Below are 21,014 nucleotides of genomic sequence, written 5' to 3'. Positions count from 1 at the left end.
TCTACTTCATATGTGCGGCTTCAGAGCTAGTTCCTGTGCTACTCCCCTGTGTGCCACTTTGGTCCCTGCATAAGTGATTGCAGAGTGGCGCAGGAAAGTTTCCTACAGTGGGTGGAGGTCTGCCAAGGAACCTTTGATAGAGGATTGGCAAGTACCTCCAGGAAAGCTTCCTAGAGATCTCTCTGGAGGATTCTCGTGAAATCTCTTTGTGCATCAACACACTTCTTGCACCACACAGCTTAGCTTCACAGGGCGATTTGGAGCACATTCAAACGTAGCTAGTCTTCCACACTTCTATCCCTTCACAGAGTCCAAAAGCATACAAAGCAAAGAACAGCTGTACGTCATATAACCAAACAGCATCAACACAAGTAAATCACTTACCAGGGGTCTCCTCTCCCGCTTCTTGCTTGCTGAAAAGGGAATGCTGGGACTGGCCAAACACCTTCCAAGTGGCGAAGAGTTCCTGACTCGCCACACCGGAGGCCCTGCTGTGGGCTCCCCATTGTCTGGAGTCTTGGACAAGGAGGTGAACTTGAAGTGCTGACCAGAGCGGTCTAGATGGATATTGTGGGATACCTCCTGGAGGCTATTTATGGCAACAAAGCCAAGCGCGGTGTCTACACTGACACTTTGTCGATAGGACTTTTTGCTGCAAAGTTTTGTGTCTCTTGTGAAGGTGGTTTTATTGTGTCGCCAAGGCAGGAGAGCTTTTTTTGCCAAAAGTCGCATTGCAATGTGTACATCTCCACTGTTTCATTGAGAAAAGCTGCCTTTTGTCGACAAAACTCTGTAGTGTAGACAAGGCCAAAAGTAAGTAACTTCCCCCTTTAAGTACTAAAAGTACTTGGCTATTTGTCTATCTTTTGTTAGATGGTGACACTCTGACACCTTAGAGTGTTGCCATTTCTCCATATAAAAATGCCTAAACCAATTTAAATAAATTTGTTTTAAAAAATACGTTCTGTCTGGATTAAGTTGTTTTGACACGTTTCAGTTTGATGCAAATTACAAAACAATATTTATAGTGGAAATGTTAACATTTAATTATAGTCCGTATCAGTACAATTTAAAAAGGAATTCATTTAGGTTTCTTTATGCCTAGTCCTTTTTTCCAACTCCAGATAGTTTTATAACAACACTACAAAGAGCACACATAATATAGGGTGCCTCATCTCTCTGATTCCGCTTGTCAGTATAGTGAATTGTCAGCTTCCTTTGAAGGTAAAGGAAGTCATGTTTTTAATGAACTTAAAACAACTCTTTCAGACTGTCATTATTTAAAAAGTTACTTGTACCATATATACATTTTCCTTACCAAGCGCCTTGCCACTCCCAAAAGATAAACTGCTGCTCTTCTCACTACACTGAGCTACTTCCAGCAAATCGCAGTTACCCTTCTCCGGTTCACTTTTACAAGCTGTACTCTCAAAGTTCAGTTTTCCTTCCATTACCAACCTCTGCTTCCACTATATGTTAAATTCACTGAGAGACTACCAGTCATATCCAAAGTGTCTAGAGATGAGAGTAGACCTGCCATCCCCTGCATTCTCGAGAGATTAACAGACTCCGCTACCCAGTCTTACCTCTCACTGGCTGGGCCTGGGGTCAGAGCCCCGCTGAGCCCTCTCCGTGGTAGCTCCATCCGTGCCGTGGACTCATTTCCCAGCAGCACCTCTGGACAAGGCAAACCTGGTTGGCAGCTGACCTGCCCTGCCTGTGGGTCCCCCCATTCAGATGAAGTTACTACTTATATTTTAGTAATGGATGGTGGGGGGGGAGGGGCATATTGTGAAATGGATTTAAAAACAACTACTGTTTTTTTCTAAGTGCATGGAATCGTGCACAGGCCAGAGTTTGAAGAGAGCATGAGTTCACATGCAGGAGTAAAATGGGAGTACAGGCCAAGTGCACTTTTTGTCTCTACTAATTAGGCCAGCATTCACATTTTTCACTTTTTTCAGTAATCTAAGGAGCCAGCAACGTCTGTTTGCTCAGCAGTGAAGGCTTTTTTGTGCTGCAGTTCACATCCCCTCTTTTGTTTTTTCCTGTTTACATAGTATGAATGTTTTAAAAGAAGAAAAATTAAACTGACTTTTGTAGACTGTACAGTACATGGATGGACTTGTTTCTTCCGATTTGTTTCTTCCGATTATATCAGAGGACATATAGCAACATGGCAATTAATGACATTTCTGACTTTATGTAAAATAAGAGGCAAAAATATTATGTAAATTGAAGTTTTTGCCTCTTGATGCCTTAAGTTGTGTGTTCTTTGCCCAACTTTTAAAAATAGTATAGTTAGCAGATACTTGGATCTCTTTCTCTCCCCCCCGACTCGTTTTCATAAAGGATCAGCAAAGAAACATGGTATAGCTCCATAGACATTCTTCATTCTAAAGGGAAAATATTCAATATATATCATGTCTTGAGTAAATTTATATTTAAATAATTTTTTCTTTCCAACTGTTGGGTTCCAAACTTTCAGTCACCTTTTGACTGACAAGTGTTTATCTAGGTACTGCTTTACAGACACTAGTTATGTTTGCCACAAATGTATGGATAGCTCCCATATTCAGATATATCGTATGCTAAAATAGTAGCCTGATTTGAAATGCCTGTCTAGCAGGGAGGTTTTATTGGAACATTTGTAATAGCCCTAGACTAGAATTGTAGTTGATGTAGTATATTTCAGTCAGTTACAAAGAAGGTAATGAAAAGGAGTACTTGTGGCATCTTAGAGACTAACAAATTTATTTGAGCATAAGCTTTCGTGAGCTCAGATAAATTGGTTAGTTTCTAAGATGCCACAAGTACTCCTTTTCTTTTTGCGAATACAGACTAACAGGGCTGCTACTCTGAAAGAAGGTAATGTTTAATAGAGATAATTGGCTTTAGTGGTGTAGTGAACTGGCAAACTGCCCACATGATCATCCTTGCAGGAAGAGTGCATGGTAAAGTGTTGCTTTACAGTTGCTCCCCAGAAGGCTACTGGTTATATGTCAAGCACTGAATTTTACAACAATTATCAGAGTCACTTGAACTAATTATCCTTTGAATTGAAATCCCTAGGCTACACAACATAGGTTTATGGGCAGGCTATTGATACTTAATACACCACAAAGAGCTTATTTTAGTTCATGTCAGAGAGGTTGAACAGGGGAGAATCAAAAATTGTGAAGGCCTGAAAGGATGTCATTTAAAACAATCCTTACAAGATGGAACCTAAGTGTTTTTTTTTTTTTTTTTTTTTTTTTAGCAGTGGGGCTAAAGAAGGGGCAGATTTTAGATCTGTTAATCTATCTCCTTTTTGACTCTTTTTTTTAATGTACTTAGTAAAGTATAATTACAAAAGCATTAATTCAGTCTTATACTGTACCTCCTAAAATCAGTATGAACTGTGTACATTTAGCTAAAGTTTATTATTGAATATTTATTTCTTGATGCTTGGAGTACAACAGTTATTTTATGTCTGATGCTGTTAGCTGATGTAGTATCAAAAACTATTCCTGTCTCTCTGACTGTGATCCTTGCCTTAAGACAGTTTATTAAACCCTGTTTCGACAAAATAAAGTTTAAACTCTTTATCCTGGCTTTGCAAGATGTTGCAAACTGAGCATTCAGCACTGTAAAAGATACAAATGATAGTCTTTGTCCTGAATATTCGTTTGAAAGAGAAACGAGACAGTGTGAGATTGTGTTTTAAAATATATATTACATCTGCCCTTCCTCCTTCTTCCATGTTTGTACCTTCACTTCCCTCTGATGCCCTCCTCTATGTGTATGCTTCCCAACTTGTTCTCTTATTTGTATCCTCAAGCCTTCACAGTAAATAAAAGCAATTTTATTTGAGTCCCATTATCTTAATTTGTGAGGCACCTCAACATGTTGTCTTCTGTATCTTCCTGTGTTAGATTTTGCTCATTTCCTAATCTTTGTTTTAGAATAATGCCAGTGGTATGCATTTGATTCTGCTATTGGCATCCTTTGAGAAGCAGGTAAGTTTTGCAGTGTTGCAAGGGAACTGTTTAATCTCTCATACGAGTCAATAGAAATACAATTCACAAAATCCTTACCACCTTTGAATAATACTGTTCCGGAAACTTAGAAACAGTTTAGAAAGTTAAATGTGTAATGTGAACAAAAGAGTGGCCATACTGGGTCAGACTAATGGTCCATCTAGCCCAGTATCCTGTCCTCTGACAGTGGTCAATGCCAGAGGCATCAAAGGAAGTGAACAGAACAGGGCAATTATCAAGTAATCTATTCCCTGTTGTCCAGTCTGAGCATCTGGCAGTCAGAGGCCAAGGGACACCCAGAGCATGAGGTTGGATCTCTGACCATCTTAGCCATTGAAGGATCTGTCCTTCATGAATTTATTTAATTCTTTTTTCAACCCAGTTATACTTTTGGCCTTCATAACATCCTCAGGCAATGAGTTCCCCAGATTGACTGTGCGTTGTGTGAAGAAGTACTTCCTATGAGTTGTTATAAACCTATTGATTTTATTGGGTGTCCCCTGGTTTTGTGTTATGTGACAGGGTAAATAACACTTCCCTGTTCACTTTTCCACACCATTCATGATTTAAAGACTTCTATTGTATCCCCCCTTAGTCATCTCTTTTCTAAGCTGAACAGTCCCAGGCTTTTAAATCTCTCCTCATAAGGAATTGTTACCTGCAAAAATCTAGGGCACCCCGCCTATACCCTACTGAGGGGTCAAGGCATGACCCAATCAATTTAGGCACTCCCACCCTTTCCCTTTCCTAGGGCTTAGGGTATAAGGCACCTATCCTTGCCTGCCCCCCAGGGCTCAGGAAGAAACCTGGTCAATTTAAGTACCTGCCTTTTCTCTCCTGGGGGCTCAGGGCTCTACAGGTCTGTGAAATCTTTTCCCAGTGAGAGAGCTGTAAACAGCTGTGCTCTAAACATCTATTTATCAGCAACACACACAGAATACGGATACCAAGCAAATCTCTTATGCTCACCACTCCCAATATACAGACAAATTTCACTCGATGGCCAGTCAGGATAGACTCATCTGGGGGTTCCTGCCGATGCCTCTGCACATCACGGTCATGCAGAGGGGTCAGAATTCCAGCAGCTTAATGTTGAACTGCAGTCTGGAAATGGTTCCCAAAGAACATTATTTTTGATTTACATTGTGTAGGTAAAACTAGCTATCTCCTTCAAATTTACTAAACCTATCACATTATCCCACACTCCTAAATAACAAAAATTTTAACCAATTATACATTGGCACCAATATGTCCTCCTTCCTACCCAAGTTCTTTACATTTTGTCTTTCATGCCCAAATTGTAACTTAGTTGTGACCTTCTCTGTTTGTGCAGATGGTCAGCATAAAATGCTGCTCATAGTTTATCTTACCATTTGTTATGTCTTTTTCTGTATTCTCCCTAATTTCCCAGTGCCTTTACAACCTTAGTGGTTATAACTCTCCTTAGGGACATTCCTGAGGTGGGGGTGCTTTAGCAGCAGCTGTTGTTCCTTTTTTTCTTTTAATTTCAATTTTAATGGTGAACTCCCAAGGCTGGTTTAGTATGGGGGGAGGTTTGATCAGGTCTCAGGCCTACAGAATCAGTCGTATACCCTTAATTATTTTTGTTACCCTTTCTGTACCTTTTTCATTTCTAATATAACTTTTTTGTGATGAGGTGACCAGAACTGCATGCAGTATTTAAGGTATGGGCGTACCACAGTTTTACATGATTGTGATATTTTCTGTCTTATTATCTATCCCTTTCCTAATGGTTCCTAACATTTAGTTAGCTTTTTTTGACTCCTGCTGCATACTGAGTTGGGTGTTTTTAAGAGAGCTGTCCACAATGGCTGTCCACAAATTCATGAAGGACAGATCCTTCAGTGGCTATTAGCCAAGATCTTTCTTGAGTGATAACTGCTAATTTAGACCCCATCATTTGTATGATAGTTGGGGTTTTGTTTTCAAAATGTATTATTTTCATGGTTTCAGAGTAGCAGCAGAGTGTTAGTCTGTATCTGCAAAAAGAAAAGGAGGACTTGTGGCACCTTAGAGACTAACAAATTTATTTGAGCATAAGCTATTTGAGCATAAGCTTTCGTGAGCTACAGCTCACTTCATCGGATGCATTCAGTGGAAAATACAGTGCGGAGATTTATATACACAGAGAACATGAAACAATGGGTGTTACCATACACACTGTAAGGAGAGTGATCAGGTAAGGTGAGCTATTTGCAAGTTTGACTATCACTACAAAAAGATTCCCCTCACCCCCCCTTGCTGGTAATAGCTCACCTTACCTGATCACTCTCTGTGTATAAATCTCCCCACTGTATTTTCCACTGAATGCATCCGATGAAGTGAGCTGTAGCTCACAAAAGCGTATGCTCAAATAAATTTTAGTCTCTGAGGTGCCACAGGTACTCCTTTTCTTATTTTGCATGTGGCTTATATCCAGAACAGGAGAATAAAATGGAAACATTAAAGTTTTAAGTCAGATCCATATAAAGATTTTCTTGCTTTCCATTGTCAGCATCTCCTGCTTTACTTCTGTGTGGACAATAAGTGTTAGGCTGGCAAAACATATCCTAACAGTGCAAGATTTAAGAAAGAATAAGTAATATCCTCTCTGGATTTTCATACTTTTTTATCCAGAGCCAAAGGATGGACTATTAATTGTGATATTTAAAGTCCCAGAAATTTTGCACTATTTTTAAGACATTTTCTCCTTATCCCCAAATACTACTTGAAATATTAGGACTTATCCTTTTCACAGATGAGAACACAACTTATCCCATATAATTTTCTTAAAACAGGAGTTCATTTTATTTATGAGGAGAAAAGGTTTTCCAGGTCATCCTGAGTTTTCAAAGTGCAGCTGCTCCTGTGTTATGACTTTTTATCCTATTTACAATTAATATTTTAGAGTTCTGTAAGTGTTATTAAACCTTGTATCGGGATGCTATTCTACAGTCCAAACCTTTGTTTCTATATTCTGTGGGATAATTTTTTCTAGTCATTGAAATATTCTTGTAATGAGTATTTTATTAATAAGTTCTGTGTTTCTTTATTCAGCTTTTTTTGAGATCCAAATTCCCATCCTTAAATTGCCAGTAGTTTTGCAGCTCCCACATTTCCCATCTTAACCTGTGAACATTTTGGTTGGGGGTGAAAATTGGTCGTTTGAAGGAGGTGGTTCTCAGTTTACTATGTAGCAGGGTAGCTTATCATGTCCAGCAAGCTAAAGATTTTCATAGGATACCAAAACCAGAATGGAGCCAAGAGAAGATGGTGACCAGCCTCCATCTTGTACTTGTGTGCCTCTCCCTCTGTTGTGTGTTGTGTCAGTGTTAAGGACTTGTGTATACTTTTGGCTAAATCGGCACTGCTGCAATTGATGCAGCGGTGTCAATTTAGTGGGTCTGGTGAAGACAAGCTAAGTCGATGGCAGAGCACTCTCCCGTCAATGTCTGTACTCCACCTCCCTGAGAGGCGGAAGGTAAATTTGTGGGAGAGCATCTCCTATCAACCTAGGTCGACTTACAGTGGTGTAGACCAGACCTTAGTATCAAATCAGTAATATCAAAGAGGTTTTGGTGTTGTATTGTTTTTCCTTTGAAATTTGTACACTGTCAGGTGGTCTTATTATTTTGAGCTGTTTTTATGAAGGTTGATTGAGGTGTCGAAAATGGAACTACGGGTGTCAGTTAAAAATGCTGGATTATTTTCCCTTCAGATATTTGGAAAAAATTAACCCAGTTCCCTCTAGAGTTGCTAACCTTCTAGGGTTGGCCTTGAGTCTCCAGGAATTAAAGATTAATCTTTAATTAAAGATTGTCATGCGAAGAAACTTTCAATAATACGTCCAACCAGAATTGGCAATCCAAGTCCCCTCTCTGTTCTAAACTACTTTCTTTGCAATCAAAAGTGAGAGAAAAACAAAAAAAGCCTGGGGATGAATAAAATAATAATACTGTTTTTGAAGTAAAATTTCTAACACACACAATTATATCTGCTAACAGATTTATCAATGAACTGGAATACAATAACTGGCAAAAGAAACCAAAGTTGGTACCAAATGGGCACAATATTTTGTAGAGACATATTAATTATCTAATAGCTACTTAGTTTTAAAGTATGTGGAGGACTGGAAAAAAAGGGCTAGGATTAGAGGGAGACTTTGTGAGTAAAAATAAACATGTTTTTTCCATGTTATCCAGGGTGTTCTTCTGGTACAGACCTAACAGGATGTTACAGAATTTTTAGCCAGTAAGTGGAGGGGTGGGGGTAGTATTTCTGCCCCCTCCAAGGCACAAATTAATATTGCTTCATTTGTTTCCTCCCTTCAGGATCGCTCTTAATCTTATAATTGCAAATAGAGAGTGCTAATTTCCAGTGAGAATTACAGTCAATCCAAAGTAGGGCACAAGAATCCTCTGCTTGTCCCCTTTGTCTACTGAATTTCAGAGCGACAAGGTGGGTGAGTGAGGTAGTATTGGACCAACTTCTGTTGGTGAGAGAGACCTGCTTTTGATCTACACAGAGCTCTTCCTCAGATCTGGGAAAGGTATTCAGAGTGTTACAGCTAAATACAAGATCAAAGAGATAGTTTAGCATAAGTAGTGAGCACATTCTAAGGGACCATTCAAGGTGAAGTGGCCTGTTCGCACCCCTGTATTCATAAGACAAAAAGAGGAGTTAGTGTGTCACAAATTGTTGTAATACGCCGTAAATCTGGTGTGTATATTAACACCATAGAATTATAGGCCTGGAAGGGACCTCGAGAGGTCATCTAGTCCAGTCCCCTGTACTCGTGGCAGGATTAAGTACTATTTGGATCATTCCTGTTCTTAAAAATCTCCAGTGGTGGAGATTCCACAGCCTCCATAGACAATTTATTCCAGTGCATAACCACCCTGACAAGTTTTTCCTAAGGTCCAACCTAAACCTCCTTTGCTACAATTTAAGCCCATTGCTTCTTGTCCTATCCTCAGAGGTAAAGAACAATTTTTCTCCCTCCTCGTAACAACCTTTTATGTACTTGAAAACTGTTATCATGTCGCCTCTGTCTTCTCTTTTCCAGATGAAACAAACCCAATTTTTTCAATCTTCCCTCATAGGTCATGTTTTTTAAAACTTTAATCATTTTTGTTGCTCTTCTCTGGACTTTTTCGAATTTGTTCACATCTTTCCTGAAATGTGGCACCCAGAACTGGACATGGTACTCCAGTTGAGACCTAATCAGCGTGGAGTGGAGCAGAATGACTTCTTGTGTCTTGCTTACAACACACCTGCTAATAGATCCCAGAATGTTGTTTGCTTTTTTTGCAACAGTGTTACACTGTTAACCCATATTAAGCTTGTGGTCCACTATTGGCCCCAGATCCCTTTCTGCAGTACTTCTTCCTAGGCAGTCATTTTCCACTTTGTATGTGTACAACTGATTATTCCTTCCTAAATGGAGTACTTTGCATTTGTCCTTATTGAATTTCATCCTATTTAGTAAAAAGAAAAGGAGGACTTGTGGCACCTTAGAGACTAACCAATTTATTAGAGCATAAGCTTTCGTGAGCTACAGTGAGCTGTAGCTCACGAAAGCTTATGCTCTAATAAATTGGTTAGTCTCTAAGGTGCCACAAGTCCTCCTTTTCTTTTTGCGAATACAGACTAACACGGCTGTTACTCTGAATCCTATTTAGTGCCGACCATTTCTCCAGTTTGTCCAGATCATTTTGAATTTTAATCCTATCCTCCAAAGCACTTGGAACCCCTCCCAGCTTGGTATCGTCTGCAAACTTTGTAAGTGTACTCTCTATGCCATTATCTAAATCAGTGATGAAGATATAGAACAGAATGAGACCCAGAACTGATCTCTGCGGGACCCCACTTGTTATGCCCTTCCAGCATGACTGTGAACCGCTGATAACTACTCTCTGGGAACGGTGTCTAGCAAAGTAATGAATTTAATCTCTCAGGCTTGTCTTTTGAAAGGGTTGTGCAGGTTTCCTTTGAGGATGAGCACTGATAGGTCAGATATAGTGGAATCACTTTGTGAAAAGTGTTCACCCACAGGTGGCATGGTTTTTTTGTCTTATCATTTTCCTCTGTCAGTTCATTAGAGAGTGTGGTGATTGTCTGACTTCACCCACATAGTTGTTATCAGGGCATTTAGTGCACTGGATGGGGTACACCGCATGGTGTGATAGGCATGTGTAGGACCCAGAGATCTTGAAAGGAGTGTTGGGGGAGGAGGGGTGTTGATCATTGTAGGAATGGAGATAAGTATGCAGGTTTTGCGTCTGTTGTTCTGGCAGAATCTGGTGCCCCTTTGAGTTGGTGTGGCCTGGTCTGTGGGGAGCTTGCTTCTGATGATGAGGTTGGAGAGAATTGGGGCTTGTATGAAGGCCAGAAAAGGCGGTTCAGAAAATACTTTTTCAGGATGGGTCCCCCTTGAGTATGGGTTGTAGTTTGATGTTACCACTTATGAGTTCCAGTGTGGAGAAGTAGGTGACAACTAAGTGTGTTCGGTCAGAGGGGGTTTTATTTCTGTATTGAAGTAGGTTCTCGTGGTATTTGGGTGGCCTGTTCCATGATGCAATCTATACATCCACCAAACAAGGACACTCTGCCAGAGAAGTAATTTTCATTAGTTAAAAATTACACCACAAAATTAAACGCAACAAAACGGTCATTTTTGTTCCTTGCTTGAATTGGATTTGTTTTGTTTGTTTGATTAAAACTGGGCTAGCTATTTTTGTGGGTATGTCTTAGCATTTTGGGAGCACAGTACTACCAATGATGAATTAATGGATTTGCAATATGTGAGCTGTCAGACATTCTACAGGGTTTGAAATGTAATTAAAAATGGCAATGACTGTTCATAGTCCCTTCTAAAATATTATTCTATGACTAAAAATATTTACTCGGATATAATTAACACTGTTTATTATATGGCATTTTAAAACATGGTGGCAAATTAATATACTGTTGTAAAAAGGAAAGGGCAGAAGTTAATCGCTTTGACAAATGTGGTCATTTTAACTTACTGTATTTTTACTTCAGTTTATACACAGTGCCTCTCACAGCATGCTGTTTTGATTATTTGGATGGACTACAATTCTTTACAATCCTTCTATATATAGTTCTTGTTGAAAATAAAGAATAATTTTTTGGTGTATCGGATCATACCAAATGAAGTCTAACAAATAAATTAACTTAAATAAATTCTGCCACACTATACTTGCCCTGCTGTACAGATTTACTTTTGAAAATTTCGTACAACTTAATCCAAATTGCATAAAAAAAAATTCTGAGGTAAATTTATTGCTAGAATTGAAATGTCTGCATCTTTGCTGTTTCAGTGACTTCTTGTGAACATAATTTTATTGGAAAATCCTGGCTTTCGCTGTCTGGATCCTTTAACAGTGTGCCAAAGGTGAGTTGACTCCGGCCTCCTTCTCATAATTTAAGATGATACGAAGCTAATTGGATGAATTATTTGTTACTCTGATTGTTTAATGTACTTCAGTGCTTATAAATTGTTAAGCTACCAAAAAAAGTGTTAAAGCTTTTTCCTCCGCTAATTTGAGCCAAGTAAATTTTAGCTCTCTTTCATAAGTGAAGAGGGTCAGATTTAATAATTAGATATTGCTGAGAGCTGTATTTGGCTCTTATCCTATATTGTCTGTTATCTTGCTTCAGGATTTTTTTTTTTTTTACAGTCCTCAGCCATAGTTTGTTAGCTTTGCTTTATTAACAGGCTCAGCATTGATTCCTCATGGTTTCCTAAAAACTAGCTCCATAAAATAAATACTATTGCATACAATGTTTAAAGACAAATAGAATTTTGTTTATCACTTGCTTAATCTACATGGCCTTCTTATAAAGGATCAGCAGAACTGTAGTTGGTACATTTTAAGGATATTTTTTGGGCAGTCTCCAAAGACATGAGGTTGCCTGATTAAATTGTGTCTTATACAAGATTCATTTTACAGAAGAATTTTGTTAATTCCTATTTTCCTAATGCACACACCACACCATTTGCACATGGCAACTGTTCTCTGTCACCAGGATTTAGCAGAAATTTATTAGCAGAATGCTGTGTGAAGAGGCTTCATCTTACTAAGACCTCAGTTTACAAAAAAAATACAACAGAACACTGAATAGTCTTGTGGCTGCTGTATAGAGTTGGGAGCCATGAGAGCAATGTTCTGTTCATGGCTCTGCCATATATTTCTTAAATTTATTGAGACGAAATCATCTAATCTCTCTGCTCCTTAGTTTATTCATCTATAAAAGGAAAAAGGATGTTGTGTGAGACTGAGTTCTTGAAAATGTACAAAGTAATTGAAATGTTTAGATGGAAGGTAATATGGAAGTACTGAATATGCTTTTAATTCGTTTTGAGTTCTGTTAAGAACCTGTATAATGATAGAAACTAAACATCACTTGTTAAATAAATACATGTGTACTTAGTAATGCATTATTTTTACTTTTTTATCTTTGCTTGTTTGTAGTGGCTAACTTAAACATAGTAATTTGTAATGAGTTTTTAGCATAAATGTAGTGACATTTTATTGTATGTGAATTGTCAAAGATGTATCTTAACAAAAGGGAAAACAAAAACAAAAAAATACCACTGACTTTACCAAACCTTTTTTAACAATACTTTCTATTTTTCATATGAAAGATGAAATGCCACTATTTGTAGTGGTATACTGTTACATAATAGTCAAGGATTTGCACACCACTTAGCTCAGAGTTTTGCCATTTCCTGATAGACTTTGTGAGTCGATGTTAGGTGAACCACTTAAAATAAGAACAAAACAACAATCCTTGTGAAATTAAAAAGAGGTATGTGTATGTGCACACATACATACTGTACTTTTTTTTTTTGCATACCTCTAGACTTTCTTCTTATAGTAGAGGTAGAAGTACTTGAACTAGTTTGGTAAAAGACAACAGTAGAAGCTTTTTGTACACAAAGCACTGATTCATGTTTAATCTTAACCTGTGACAAGTACAGTTGCCATTTATAGGATAATTTACACAATTTAAGTTAAGGACGTGCTTATGTGCTTTGCTGAATCAGGCCCAAAGTATGTACTTAATTCAAATGTGGGTTTACATAGTAAAAAATTTATTTTGTGATATACATCGTTTATTTTTTGTAGCCACATGTGGTTTTTATGCTTTTCATAAGTAATGTAGTGACTGCACATGTTCTGAGAATATCTACTTTCATATTTAATACATTTAAAACTAGGACACTTAGTGTAAGTCAGAATTGTCTGTTACATTAAACTTTGTGTGCTTCAATGTGTAATGGTTTTCAGTAAATTTTATTATATACAGATACTTGTTTGTCTAAGATATTAATATAATTTGAAGTGCAGAAGTAGAATAGTCTTCATTTTTCACTTGTAGAATTATTTCTGTCTTACTCAGAGTAATTCTTAAATGCCACATTAAAGAACATCTTGTGATGAGAACATCACTAAATTCTAATTTAAGATTTTTCAGAGAGACTGATTTGCAATAATTTGTTATCCCAGCATGAGGGTGTAAATATAGTCTGTTTTAGAATGTAATATTGCCAAGACTATTACGCTGCAGTTTTAAACTGGGGAGACTTGTTACTAATTTCTTTCAGTCAAAGAAAATGGGTTACATTTTACAGTTTTACAGTACAAGATATTTGCTAAAATATTTTGGATAATCATATGTTTACTGGCAAGGATTAATTTGGTTATAGACACTTAGAAAATGGATATATGGGAGGTATATTTTATAGGTATCAGTCTTTTTTTTTTTTTTTTTTTTTAAGAGCATCTTTCTTCATAACCCTTACAGCATATGCTTATTAGGTCATTTAATGATACACGTGTGAAGAAGAGAGTGTTTAAGGCCACGTCTACACTAGTACTTATGTCAGCAAAATGTTTCTTGCTCAAGGGTGTGAAAAGACACACCCCTGAGTGACGTAATTTTCATCAGCATAAGTAGTCATGTGCACAGCGGTATATTGATGGGAGAGTTTCTTCCACCGATATAGCTACCACCATCATTGAGGGTGATTTAATTATGTCAACGGGAGAGCTCTCTCCTGTCAGCATGAGAGCAGCTACACAAGAAATCCTTACAGTGGCACGGCTGTGTTGGTAAAGCTGTGCTGCTGTAAACTCTTCAGTGTAGACTTAACCTAAATTGGACAAGATTAGATGTAAACAGGTAAAATGAAAATTGATCACAATCCACTGTGACCTCATTTTGATAAGCCTGTTGAGTGACAAACATCCTCAATAAGTATTTCTGCAGTGCTTATGTTTAGGACCAGTGAGTAAAGTGTTGAAGTAACTCTAAGTAGGGGGTACTCCAACACCTTGTGGGATCGGGCACTTAATTATTATAGTATCTTAAATGTCAACTCTGTAGTTCATCATTAAAGGAGAACAACCATAAATAAGAACATTTAATAAAGCTAGCTGATGGTGATGGATTCTGGAACGCTTACTGGAGCTTACTATGTTTGAGCATTAATGTGGGTGAGACTGCTTCAGGATTTATATTAAGTTAAAACTTTCAAGAAAATATTATGCACTCTTCCAGCTTGATGCTATACACATTTTGGTATAATACAAATTGCTAAAAGGATAAAGAGTACAAACTAAATAGGTACTTGGTGCCATGTCAAAAAACAAAGATTCAGGTCAGGTCTAGACTAAAAACTATGTTACCCAACTATGTTGCTTGGGGTGTAAAAAATCCACACCCCTGAGCAGTGTAGTTAAGCCAACCTAACTCCCTGGTGTAGACAGTGCTAGGCTGGCAGAAAAATTCTGCCACTGCCTCTCAGGGAGGTAGATTTGAAGCACCGCAGCTGTGCCGCTGTAGCAGTTTAAATGTAGACATAACTTCAGTCAATTATGTCAAGCAGTACTGGTGTACCTGGTGTAAATCTAATCCTTAAATGCAGCTCTAGGTTTATATGGAAAAGATTTATTGAAATTTAGTTTCTTTTATTGATTGAAGTTACAGAATACTGCACTAACCCTCTTGCAGTGACACAGTATTTTTAAACAATTGTTTTAGGCAATGAAAATTTATTAGCAAGATATAAATACACTTGAGAAAAGAGTTGACTGTGTGTTATACATTATATAAATTATTTAATTTTCTCTTGATCAAAACAGTTAGCCAGTTTAAACAGATTTTTGTGTGTGAGTGTAATAATTAGAGAAGTCCTCATTTGGAAATCAACACCATGTTTGTTTTTAACTAGTATCGGAAATGGATCATTCAAGAACACTTGTTTGTACATTCAGTGTTTGTACATTTGGCCAATCCTCATTGCATTTGTAGAACTATAACATTTTCTGTCCTTGTCAGAACCAAATCTAGAACTTATAGTTATAATCTGATATGGAGCCTTTCCACTCTAAGTATCAGCATCAAATGCAGCCCCGATCTGTTGTTACATATAGTACCCTCTTATGGTTCTAAAGTGGTTTCTGTGATATGCTGTTGTGATTTCAATCTAGTTTCTGATTTATCAGATTCCACATCATCATCATCATCACAAAACTGCCACGCAATTGAAATTAATTGTTAAGAATTCAGTTCATTTTAAAAAAGTAAAAGAGGAATAACAATTTTTTCTTGTTGTGTAGCTTACTAGCCAAAGTTGCCTTTGTGCACTCTGTACCTCCTAATTTGATTTATCATATTTCCTAGTTCTGAGACCCAGAGAAATTAAGGGTTTATGCCTGTCAAGTGCTGAGTACTCTGGCCAACCCAGCAAAGATTGAAGCATATACTTAACTTTATTCATGTGCTTAAAAATTAAGCATGTGCTTAAAATGCTTTCCTGGATGGGGGTCAGAGTGTTTAGCACCTTAAAGAATCAAATCTTAAGTGATTTGACCAAGGTCCCACACAGAGCCAGTTGCAGAAGTGGGAGCTGGATCTAAAATCATGATTTAGACTTAACCTAATGCACCAAATTGATTGGGATTTTGTTCTAATTTTTCTAAGGTGATACTATAAGTAGAAACAACCCAGAATTAAAGTAATCCCATTTAAAGCATGTAACTGTGTCAGGTTTTGTGAGTTGATTATAGATACACTTATATCATGGGATGGCTTAGAATGCGATGGATATCTCTAAATGCTGCATCACTGCTAGATATCTGACACAGTTAAGTAACATCAGAAGAGGAGTGTCCCAGAATGCTGAAAGCATTATGATTGGGCTGGTAAATAGTTTATATCTTTACTTTATCCAAAGGAAGCGTGACTGTTTACAACAGCTGAAGAATTAGTAGGAGAAGCAAAAGTGGATGGGAACCTGGGAGGCAGTGACCATGAGATGGTCGAGTTCAGGATCCTCGCACAAGGAAGAAAGAAGAGCAGCAGAATACGGACCCTGGACTTCAGAAAAGCAGATTTTGACAACCTCAGGGAACTGGTGGTCAGGATCCCCTGAGAGAATAACATGAGGGAGAAAGGAGTCCAGGAGAGCTGGCTGTATTTTAAAGAATCCTTATTGAGGTTACAGGGACAAACCATCCCGATGTGTAGAAAGAATAGTAAATATGGCAGGCGACCAGCTTGGCTTAACAGTGAAATCCTTGCTGATCTTAAACACAAAAGAGAAGCTTATAAGAAGTGGAAGATTGGACAAATGACCAGGGAAGAGTATAAACATATTGCTTGGGCATGCAGGAGTGAAATCAGGAAGGCCAAATCACACCTGGAATTGCAGCTAGCAAGAGATGTTAAGAGTAACAAGAAGGGTTTCTTCAGGTATGTTAGCAACAAGAAGAAAGTCAAGGAAAGTGTGTGCCCCTTACTGAATGAGGGAGGCAACCTATTGACAGAGATTGTGGAAAAACCTAATGTACTCAATACTTTTTTTGCCTCTGTCTTCACGAATAAGGTCAGCTCCCAGACTGCTGCACTGGGCAGCACAACATGGGGAAGAGGTGACCAGCCCTCTGTGAAGAAAGAAGTGTTTTGGGACTATTTAGAAAAGCTGGACAAGCACAAGTCCATGGGGCCGGATGCACTGCATCCGAGAGCGCTAAAGGAGTTGGCTGATGTGATTGCAGAGCCATTGGCCATTATCTTTGAAAACTCATGGCGATCGGGGGAAGTCCCGGATGACTGGAAAAAGGCTAATGTAGTGCCCATCTTTAAAAAAGGGAAGAAGGAGGATCCTGGGAACTACAGGCCAGTCAGCCTCACCTCAGTCCCTGGAAAAATCATGGAGCAGGTCCTCAAGGAATCAATTCTGAAGCACTTAGAGGAGAGGAAAGTGATCAGGAGCAGTCAGCATGGATTCACCAAGGGCAAGTCATGCCTGACTAATCTAATTGCCTTCTATGACGCGATAACTGGCTCTGTGGATGAGGGGAAAGCAGTGGACGTGTTTTTCCTTGACTTTAGCAAAGCTTTTGACATGGTCTTCCACAGTATTCTTGCCAGTAAGTTAAAGAAGTATGAGCTGGATGAATGGACGATAAGGTGGACAGAAAGCTGGCTAGATTGTCGGGGTCAATGGGAAGTGATCAATGGCTCCATGTCTAGTTGGCAGCCGGTATCAAGTGGAGTGCCCCAAGGGTCGGTCCTGGGGCCGGTTTCGTTCAATATCTTCATTAATGATCTGAAGGATGGTGTGGATTGCACCCTCAGCAAGTTTGCAGATGACACTAAACTGGGAGGAGAGGTAGATACGCTGGAGAGTAGGGACAGGATACAGAGGGCCCTAAACAAATTAGAGGATTGGGCCAAAAGAAATCTGATGAGGTTCAACAAAGATAAGTGCAGAGTCCTGCACTTAGGACGGAAGAATCCCATGCACTGCTACAGACTAGGGACCGAATGGCTCGGCAGCAGTTCTACAGAAAAGGACCTAGGGGTTACAGTGGACGAGAAGCTGGATATGAGTCAACAGTGTGCCGTTGTTGCCAAGAAGGCCAATGGCATTTTGGGATGTATAAGTAGGGGCATTGCCAGCAGATCGAGGGACGTGATCGTTCCCCTCTATTCGACATTGGTGAGGCCTCATCTGGAGTACTGTGTCCAGTTTTGGGCCCCACACTACGTGTGTGGAAAATGTGGAAAAATTGGAGAGAGTCCAGCGAAGGGCAACAAAAATGATTAGGGGACTGGAACACATGACTTACGAGCAGAGGCTGAGGGAACTGGGATTGTTTAGTCTGTGGAAGAGAAGAATGAGGGGGGATTTGATAGCTGCTTTCAACTACCTGAAAGGGGGTTCCAAAGAGGATGTTCTCAGTGGTAGCAGGTGACAGAACGAGGAGTAATGGTCTCAAGTTGCAGTGGGGGAGGTTTAGGTTGGATATTAGGAAAAACTTTTTCACTAGGAGGGTGGTGAAACACTGGAATGCGTTACCTTGGGAGGTGGTGGAATCTCCTTCCTTAGAAGTTTTTAAGGTCAGGCTTGACAAAGCCCTGGCTGGGATGATTTAGTTGGGGATTCGTCCTGCTTTGAGCAGGGGGTTGGACTAGATAACCTCCTGAGGTCCCTTCCAACCCTGATATTCTGTGATTCCAGATTGTAAGAATTGGGCTCACAACTTTGTGATTGGGGATTTTGGGAGAATTAATTGGTTTCTAAGTTAAAGGTGTTAGTCACTCTGAGGCCCTGGGGTTTAAACTGAAAATGCAATTAAATATAAACATGCACATTTTCAGTAGTGCTTTGACATGCAGTCTACATTTTTTTTTAATAACCTTGCATAATTTGACTATGTAATGGGTGGGGCAAAAGAAGTGAAGCTATCATCATCTCACTCGTTTCATGTAAGCCAGCAGTGGTACAAAAGGTAGATGTGGTGTGTGTGTGTGTGTTTACATACACACACTTTCCAAACCTAGGAGACTCAAAATTAGAACCTCAAATATATATGTAACTTGTCTATTAGGAGCAGTATTGAAGCCTCAAAACAGCTGTCAAAGGATAGCTATTTTACATGATTCTCAGTTTAAGTCAGATTTGAACAATGAGGTTGCCATTTGTACTGATTCACTGCTGGGAATGCTATCAGTAGGAACATGGATTCTTCATAGTTGGAAGGATTGAGAACATGTCAGTTGCCCTTTGAATTATTACTCACATTTTGTTATCAGGATTCTAATATTGATGCTAGACACCATAGTATCTGAACAATTTTCTTCCCTCCGAACAGATGGTAATTAAAACCTTAAGTGTATTCACACTTCTTGTATGTGTGCAACAGTGAGAATGTGCTATCTCTTCAGTGACTAAGAGAAAGAGAAAATATAATAATTTTTGGGTGGAAGGGAGTTGAAGTAAGCAGTAGCCAATGCCAAATAGCCAGATTAGGACTGAAGCTACATGTCACTGCCAAATTGTAAGGATCAACATTCAGAAAAGAATGCTGTGGAGAATTTCCTGTGAAAGACTGTCCTGTACTGGTTAAGGTCAGTGTTGATCAGGTACATGTATTAAAAGGTGCTTGTCGGGAGGAGTTCACTTCCCACCTTTTTGAGGTCACATGATCTGGTTGAGACATCTAGAGGTTATATGAGGAATCTTTTAATTGATATTATGTTTCTTTAATAGAAACTGACTCAATTTTTAACCTCAATAAATTTTTGGTTAATACCAAGAAAATTTGATATTTCAGTTCCTGCTCCAGCAGAAATTCTGTCTTATACATGCATAAACTTTCTACCATTTGGTCAACAATTTTATTGTTCCAACTGAACATCATGGAAGATCATGGTTGTGGAAGAAAAGGGAATTTTTTAGGTAGCTAGGGCAAATTATGTAGTTGACTTTTCATATCACCTCATGAAAGCCTCTCTGTGTTAGTGGTGTTTAGTGGAGAGTTAAATAGGATCTCTGTTTTAACCAAATTGGTGCATAGTATCCACAAATGCTTGCCTATTTGGCTGAGGAGCTCATTTGGAATGTAGGAAGATATCCAAGAGATGATGCTATTAAGAGAAAAAAATAAATGCCACTATGCTAGAACCAAGAGCCACGATGAAAGCGCTCTGAATTTTTAAGAATCCTTTAAAAACAAAAGTTTGTCAGGTAGGAAAGATTGTGTAGTAGGTTTTATTTATGTGGACATGCAAGGATGGAGAGAAGTAGAATATTCTTATGTGGAAAAAAAATCTCCTGACTCCAACGGCAAATTATATTGCAGGAAATCAAATCACTTAGTGGGAAGTCTGAACCACCTTCCCTCAATGTTTGGGGATCATGGTTTCCACAAAGTGATGCCCTGCTTAAATCAGTTCTTGTCTTCCTTAAAAGCCAGACAGCTTCAGTAGTGCAACCAATGACCTTAAGGTGACCTGTGGAATCATAATCACCATTCTACATATTCTTTGGACGTTCTGCCTTTATAAGTTTGTTATCAATATCTAGGTAGACACATTCTCCGATGATAAATTTCATCCATTTCTGGCCCAGTGCGTCCTGTTTGTAGAGCTAGCTAAAAATGCTTTGTGTACCAAATTGTCTTTCCCAAAATATTGTTCTACATCTCAGTGTGAGGGCTGTTCTACTAGCCAGATGATAAGGTAACACTGTTGCAGAATATGTAAAAAGGCGTCCTTTCAGTGGTGTGCAAGGCCATTTCCTGTTCCCTTAGAAAATCAAGAATGCAACAACAATAATGTGTTGACAAAGGCTTCGCTGAGCTTAAGACTACAAACTTAGTCCTACCCAGGAGAGAGATTCAAGACATCTGGTTGATTTGCAAATTTTTCTTTCCACTTCTTTTGGGCAGCATACATCTTTAAGTCTCCAGTTAAAGCATAGTATTTCCACATAGCTAATGTTTCGGTTTAGGTTCTATCTGTGAGTTAGGTGTCATTAAAGTACCTTTGCCTTGAAGCCATAATATTACACGTGGTTACTGAGCCTATGGCTGTCTTTTTCACACCATTTGTCTCTCTCTCATGTTTGTGCACATGCATGCATGCACACACTTTCCGTGTGTTCTCCAAAAC

The 21,014-nt window shown here is 38.8% G+C and overlaps 1 protein-coding gene across 8 annotated transcripts in view; it reads left to right on the top strand.

Annotated features, from left to right (window-relative positions):
- The window catches only part of NCK2 (NCK adaptor protein 2), a 162,889-nt gene that overhangs the window by 45,522 nt on the left and 96,353 nt on the right, over window positions 1-21,014 (top strand). For 6 of the 8 annotated variants that reach the window (XM_073351333.2, XM_073351287.2, XM_073351304.2 and 3 more), the window contains one exon: window positions 11,363-11,436. The exons of the other annotated variants lie outside the window; for them this stretch is intronic. The gene's annotated coding sequence lies outside the window, so the exon portion shown is untranslated. The remainder of the gene's footprint in view (window positions 1-11,362; window positions 11,437-21,014) is intronic. 8 annotated transcript variants of the gene reach the window in all.

Source organism: Lepidochelys kempii, chromosome 1 (assembly GCF_965140285.1).
Source record: "Lepidochelys kempii isolate rLepKem1 chromosome 1, rLepKem1.hap1, whole genome shotgun sequence".
In the NCBI taxonomy this organism is placed as follows: domain Eukaryota; kingdom Metazoa; phylum Chordata; order Testudines; family Cheloniidae; genus Lepidochelys; species Lepidochelys kempii.
Note: the sequence above shows the minus strand (reverse complement) of the source record. Positions and strands in the feature narration are given on the sequence as shown.